The sequence below is a fragment of the Salminus brasiliensis genome, chromosome 2 (assembly GCF_030463535.1).
Source record: "Salminus brasiliensis chromosome 2, fSalBra1.hap2, whole genome shotgun sequence".
In the NCBI taxonomy this organism is placed as follows: Eukaryota; Metazoa; Chordata; class Actinopteri; order Characiformes; family Bryconidae; genus Salminus; species Salminus brasiliensis.
The window spans coordinates 58,271,300-58,278,896 of NC_132879.1; the positions used below are offsets into that span (position 1 = coordinate 58,271,300).

Below are 7,597 nucleotides of genomic sequence, written 5' to 3' on the forward strand. Positions count from 1 at the left end.
CAGACTTCTTACATAATGAATAAAAATCACACTTACACACCTCTGGACACACAAATGAAGGCAAATGTCCATGAACAACAACAAATAATATTTCTCCAACAATAAAACTACTGCTCTAAATCTAACAGCAGTAGCAGTCACTGGACACCACTGATGCTGGGGGGGCTTATTACCCCTCTACTAGGCTACACCTGGCATTAGGCAGCATGGAGCCAATAGGTTCATGATGTTGATCTGCTCCAGAGAGTCCTATTCTATTGGCAGTACTTCTTCTCCACAGGGACTAGACAAGCTGTGTGTGCATTTGTGTTAGAAATAGATGCTACAAACTAGCTGAATTCATTCATTAGGAAGGGTGTCCACAAACATTTGGACATATAGTGTTTGTTTGCCTGAACTTACAACTGTGAATTGGCATTTTAGAATATATATGTTAACATACTTACAAATGAACACTTTCAACAGAGGTTGTGGAGGGAGTACATCAGCCTACCTTACTGTTAGTGAATCTGAATCTGTGAAAGCTCTGGTACTATAAAAAAATAAAAAAATAGCTTTTGTTATTAGTAGTAGTCGTAATAGTACGACTCTGACCAGGAAGAAGTGCAGAAAAAGATGGATGAATTATTATTATTATTATTATTATTATTATTATTATTATTATTATTATTAATGGTGTTATTAATAAAAGTGGTGTCAATCTATGAAAAAGTTTAATCTCTGGGCCAAACTTGGTGAGATGATTTATTTGGTGTTTTTTTTTTTAAATGAAAATGTTATATACTGCAGATTAATCTTGTGCATTAATATGTCAGTTGACAGCACTAATTAATATTATTATTATTATTATTATTATTATTATTGCAAAGTTGATCAGCAGATCTTTCAATTACTTTTCAGTATATTATTTGGTTAAATCATTACATATTTCTAACAACAACAACAACAACAACAACAATAATAATAATAATACTTTTATTATTATATTTTTATTTATTACTTTCTCTCTATTTCTTCTGTCTAGATGATGCCAGAGCAAACCATCCTTCCATCATAGTCATATTTCCTGTTATGGCTACTTTTCTTCTGAGGGATTAAAAGTATTAGTTACTAGAAACATCTGCACTCTACACATCCATCCCATTGTGATCAGTGGGGGGAGTTATCCTTCAACAGCCCCAGAAGAGAAGAAAGCTACAGACAGATCAAACTGGGCTGACTGAGCCTTTTACTGGGTAGAGCTTTTATTAAAACAACCCCAGACTCAGAGCACAGCACAGCATGAGAGAAACAGGGGATGCCACAAGATCAGACAAAGCAATACAGAAACGTTGGGAATACTGATCCATAAAACTGGACTAGAAACACATGAGATGCTACCATTAATCTGACGTGTGGAAACGCAAGCAGTGTGTGGAAACACTCAGGTTAACGTTACTGAATGAGGTGGTGAGTCTCATTTCTGATTCAGCTTTTCCAGAATGGAAATGTAAGCTGGTCAGTGTCCACTGGGCCTGGAAGTGATTCCTGAATAGACCACATCATCCGGAGCTGAAGCTCTGTTTCCTCTAGCAGCTGCTCTGGTTCCTGTGGAGTGTTGGAGGCTGGCATACTGCAGGTCCTCTTTCTGTAGAGATAACCAGCAGAACCTTGTTATAATCATGACAGCAGACTAAATCATAAACCATTACCATTATTATAGGGCTGAGAGTATTGGACACACTGTAATTCAGTACTTCCACAAGTATTTGTAGTTTATTGAAGTATTTTAATTTGAAAGATTTTATTATTCACTAAAATATCTCACTCTATCTATACTCGTTAATATGAAGTGAGGGAAAACTGGTCTAAATAGAAGGGATACATGACAAGCTTTCTGACCATAGTGATTGTCCAGCCAGACTGAGTTCTGCTGAAATACTGAAATTGTTACTTTCTCTAAGGTAAAGGAGCTTGTCCATTACTGGATGCATGTTAATTTATGTTTACCAAATAATGGGAAACAGCTCAGAAAAATTACATTCATCTGATGTATTCATAACCCATACAAAAATGATATTAATGAGTAAAAATTAAAACATCAATAATCATCAGATCAATAATGCATTGTGTATACTTTATGATATTGTCATGAGTGATGTAGATATGATGCTACACACAGCACTCTATTAAGTCTCTATTGAATTAATCAGTGCTTTTTCTATAAAATATAAAAAACACACCCAGGATTAACAGAAAAAACATTTGTGCACATTACATTAACTTGCTTGTAAAACAGTAACAGTACAGTGTTTTGTAATTTTATTGGATTTCTCTATGTGTTTTATCCACTATATGTCCACTATGTGTTTAATATCAGAATGTAGTATAATACAATTTCTATGTTTAGTGTTTATAAATGTTTATTTAACATTTATTGTACATTTATTTGACTTTGATGTAGATTTGAATTTAATTTTCATTTAAGATGAGTGTTGTGAAGTGTGTTTTCATGTCATACGCTGAATGCACATTGCTCACATTGCTATCATTGTAGAAAAGTGTTAATGTACTGTTCCTGAATAGCCCATGAATATATATCCTCAGAATGAATTCTACACGTATGAGTAATTACTGGAAGTGCTACTGAATACTGTTCAATCTGACAGCAAGATTTACAAAAAGGAAGGAATGTAAACATGATGGTGACCCCCAACAAGACGGAAACCAGGTTCTAGGTCACGCATTCAGAATTCAACAGAAAAGGACTGTAGGACCACACGTCCCACATCCTGTTCATTCAGTGGTCAAGACTACACATATCGCCATGCATGCAAGTTAAAAGACACACTCATATTAGCTACTCAAATTAGCATATTAGTTTGTCAGGGCTATGGCTCACAGCTTTTAAAATACTCGCACTACTCAAACCTCGTCCAACAGTCAGCAGCCATGGACTAAGCAGCTGCTAAGCAATCTGAACATTACCAGAACTGATGCTCACAAAGCAGGTGAAACCTGGAGAAGCAGGAGTGTTGTCAGGTAAACATTTCCCCAGTTTGTAATGTAATTAGGAAATGGGAGATGGAGAGAACTGCAGGTAGATTTACTATAAAGGCCAATCATTCCATGTGTGTGCATGGAACAGAAAAACCATCAGTTCAGTCTCTGGAGTTGAGAAGTCTGATGGCTTGGGGGAAGAAGCTATTGCAGACTCTGGTCATGTTGGACCGGATGCTGCGGTACCTTCTTCCTGATGGCAGGAGGGCTTTGTCCTGGCTTTGTCAAATAACACATTTTAGAAATTTAAGCTACTGCATTGTATTGGGAGTGTTTCTGGTACCTTGTCGGTTGAGTCTCCATCATTGACATCACTGCAGCACTTGCCTGAAATAAAAGCAAGCTTTAATTCAGATCCACTAAAAATGAAAATACACACAGGCTAGCTGACACAGCAGGTTTTTACCTGGGCACTAAGGTAGAGTAGAGTGTAAGGGTGGGGTTGTATGAGGGTAGATGTTTTGTAAGGGAAAATTCGTCTAGAAAATGAATAACTGTAGGTTGAGCCTGTATTGGGGGAATGTGTGTGTATGTATAGAGGACGTTCTCACCTTGCACTCTGTAACAGCACACACTCAGGCAGATGATGTTAATTAGGACAGAGAGAAAACACACACATGCTAGGTTTATAATTATAATCCAGGAGTGTTTAGGGCATAGAGGAGTCTCAGTGTCCGACTGTGTTGAAGATGTATTACTCTGAATGTTCCCATCTGAAACAGAGACCCGGTACAATGAGGCCAAGCAATGAAATCATACAAGAATACCGTTCAACATACCGTTTTCCTTCTATATGATTAAGAGGGGTTTCAACTGACTGAGGGGTTAACAGAGGTATTTCTGGTGGTATTTCTTTCAGTGCATTTAGTACTGCTAGAGCAAGTGAGCATATCATCTTAAACCAGTTAAAGCTGAAAGCTTATTTAAAAATATATAAATTAAGTGAAATTTTTATTAATTTTAATTTTTTATTTTAAAATAAAATGTAATGTTTTATTATATATATAAATAATCATGCTCTGACCCAAAACACCCATATAGAATCTGATATATAGCAGTGTACAGATATCAAACATACAACATATATGAATACATAGAGTTCCTCTATATCAGACAGATATTTATCACATTGAAATATATGACATAAAACTGCTTATTTTAATCTGGTCAATTTTAAGATTTTATTTTAGGTCATTTTGGAGCATTTCTATTAGTCCATTTACCATGAAATTTTGATACAGTGTCAAGAGCAACTGCCAGAGATGTATTTATCTATATGTACCTGCATCTACACAACCACTGCTCACACTGAGAGAGAGAGACAGAGAGAGAGAGAGAGAGAGAGAGAGAGAGAGAGAGAGAGAGAGACCCCCTCTCTACACCATAACTGCTCTATATGGCAGGACATGACATTTGACTACAGTCAAAATGTCAAAAATCTGCACAGTCACACAAAAACCTTGTATCTCAAAATCTGTGGCTTTACAGGAAAAGTCAATGTAAAATATTTTTATTCTGAATCATTTTGGAGCATTTCTATTGGTTTCTATTTTGGAGCATATTCTATTTCTATCTATTCTATTGTGTGTGTTTTTTTGTGTTTTTTTGCTTTTATGATAATGGTGAAATCTACAAACTGAAATGTCCAAATCATAATCAGATCAGTGTCTTACACAGTTCTAGACTGCCTCTTGGAGCAGGAGGAATGACCAGAGTGCAGTGAAATAGGGTTGGGGTGTTCTCCTCTTTGACTTTTTACACACAAACACACACTCTCTCTCTCTCTCTCTCTCTCTCTCTCTCTCTCTCTCTATGATAACAAGTAAAAACAGACATATGAGAGGTAGGCAAGCAGGTAGCTTAGTAAGCATTGCAGTGTGGTATTGTGAAAAGAGCTCTGCCATAAAACGCACTGAACATCATTACCCAGCAGTACTGTGACTTTTTTGAGGTCACATGAGTGTCCACTGGGTCTAGGATGTTATGATGGGCGGAGCATTAAAGAAAATGAACAGTCAAGGTCTTGTGTCATAATGCTGATCTACCAGAGTCTCCCCTTATCTCAGCTTCTGCCTACAAAGCCATCCCAGCTGACCTTTACAACAGGCCCTGTACAAGGGCCTTAGACATGGTCAGTGTCACACATTTGCCTGAATACTGTGGAGGAGGACAGGTCAGCACATGGTTGGTCTCTTCCCCAGATTACAAATGGCTGCAGCTCGTTTGGGGAGGGGCATCTGCCGCATTAAGATTAGCTCTCTCTGCTGTGAGGGAGAGAACGCTGGCCTCCCACCCACATTGACCAGGAAAACAGAGGTATAGAAAAGAGGACAAAAGGAAAGACTTAGGTAAGGTACTCATATAGTAGTTAGCCTAAAAGGTTTGAGGAAGTTGACTGTAGAGTTCTCAAGAGTAGCAAAGCAGAAACTGACAGTAGAAAAGACATCACTCACTTTTCTATTAAGCTACAAACCTACTCAACTTCAATAGTGTACCTTTGTCAGTTTTTTCTTTTAAATTTCTCTCTGTGATGTTTTTATAAAATTACTTTAAGAATTCAACACATAGTCAATAACTCATTGTGGATAGTGAATAATTCATAATAGTTATTCCATAAATCAATGCTACTGAATTGTTTACAGCACATGAAAAATGCATTGTGAATACTGAATAATATACTACTACTACTACTACTACTACTAATAATAATAATAATAATAATAATAATAATAATTTGTTGTAGTTGCATAATAATTCAAAATAGTTACTTAATCATTCATAGCAGATACTGAATAATTCATAGTGGATATTAAATAATTAGTGGCAGATACTGAATAATTTACACTGGTCACTAGTGTAATACATCATAAGTCATAATACATACTGAATCATTTAAATTGGATATTGGATAATGCACAGTAGATACTGAGTAATTCATATTGGATATGAAATAATTTCATATTATATTAATATTGTTTGTCTAAATCTGCTGCACATAACATAGAAAATAAAAAAATGTAAAAATATTTACATATTTAGTACTAACCTGTGAAGGTGAGTCTGACGGCTTTTCCGAACTGAATGAGTTTTGTAAAGTTTCGTCCTCCACAGTAATACAGCCCCAGATCTGTCTCCTTAACCCCAATAATCACTAAACTCACTGAACTGCTGTTCTCAGCTCCCTCATAGTGACCTTCATTCACATTAAAACTGATGAAAAAGAATTTATCCAGTTTCCCTCTTTCAGCAGAGAACAGCTGCTTCATCCCCTCTGAGCTGTGGAGATACCACGACATCTCATTATCTGCAGGGATGCTGCAGTGCAGGGTGGTGTTTTCTCCAGGGTGGACAGATCTGAGGTCAGCTGAGATGTTCTGAAGGAGGCAAAGCCTACAGGTTCCTGGAAGAGAGACAGGTACTAAAGTACTTAGAACCCAGAACATTCTGTGGAGACACATTTACTAGCTCAGTTATATATTATATAATTTATATCATTTAATATTATTGTAGAATTCATATAACTTAATATTAATTAAATTGCAACTTTATTTGACCCCAGGTGGCAATTCATAGTGGGTATATAAGCATCTAAACATTAAAACAACAACAACATATGTTCATAGTCTGCAGATCAATTGTATTTTTTAATTCAATTAATAAAATCAATTAATCAATTAAAATCCAATTAATAAAATAAAAATGAAGAATGAGACTGCATGTCAGCTTAAAATATCCATTGTCATCTCTGTATTCTTTTGTGATTTTCGTTTCCAAGCTAAATGACCACACCACCCTATTAATTCATGCAAAACTTGACCATAATTTTGATCCACACCACAAACTTTGTCAGCTATAAATATAATGATACAGTGATCATCAGGATCAATAACAAATGGAGACCTTTGGAGTGAATCAGTAAACGTATAGAAAAAGATGAGAAGATCCATTTAGAAGTTCTGTTTGTGTCTCTTTGTGTGCACTGGACCATTTACCACTCCCGGTGTGGTCTGCAGAGGATCTAAAGAGGATCTACCTGATTTTACAGTCTGAGATATATAGGAATTGGAACAGCTATGGAATGTGTCCACATTTAAGAAACAACACTGCTGACCAAAGAATTGCTGAAATTCCATCCCAAGCTGGTCAACATGGAATTCAGCTGTCCTTCCATTTCTACCATCTGCACCTGCAGCTTAATTAATATTAGTAGATGTAAAAGACTTAGACACACAGGCTAGATCAATGCTAAAGGGCTGTTCAAAATTTTCTCTGATCAGAAAAAAATCTGTGTCCACTTCAAACTTACTAAACTATAGACGTAAACTACTGTCAGCAAACCCCCCACCTGGATGTGCCTGGTAGAATGTCTGGTCAAACTTCATAAAGGATATATTTTCATTCCATGCTGAGTACAACAGGTATTCCTGTTTAAGCTTATGCTCAGATTTGTTTTTTATGCTAATTTTAATGTTAAATGGCAAGTTTAAACAGATTAATCTTTTTTGTTTGTTTGTTTAATATATATAGAAAACATACTTTTATTTTAATTGACACTGGA

The 7,597-nt window shown here is 36.0% G+C and overlaps 1 long non-coding RNA gene across 1 annotated transcript; it reads right to left on the reverse strand.

The window, feature by feature from the left end:
• Positions 1-1,188: 1,188 nt before the first annotated feature.
• On the reverse strand, positions 1,189-6,226 carry LOC140549593 (uncharacterized). Its single transcript, XR_011979010.1, has 4 exons — positions 6,086-6,226; positions 3,591-3,752; positions 3,323-3,366; positions 1,189-1,627 (listed from the first exon to the last, which is right to left on the reverse strand). It is a non-coding gene; the product is annotated as an uncharacterized lncRNA (long non-coding RNA).
• Positions 6,227-7,597: the final 1,371 nt, after the last annotated feature.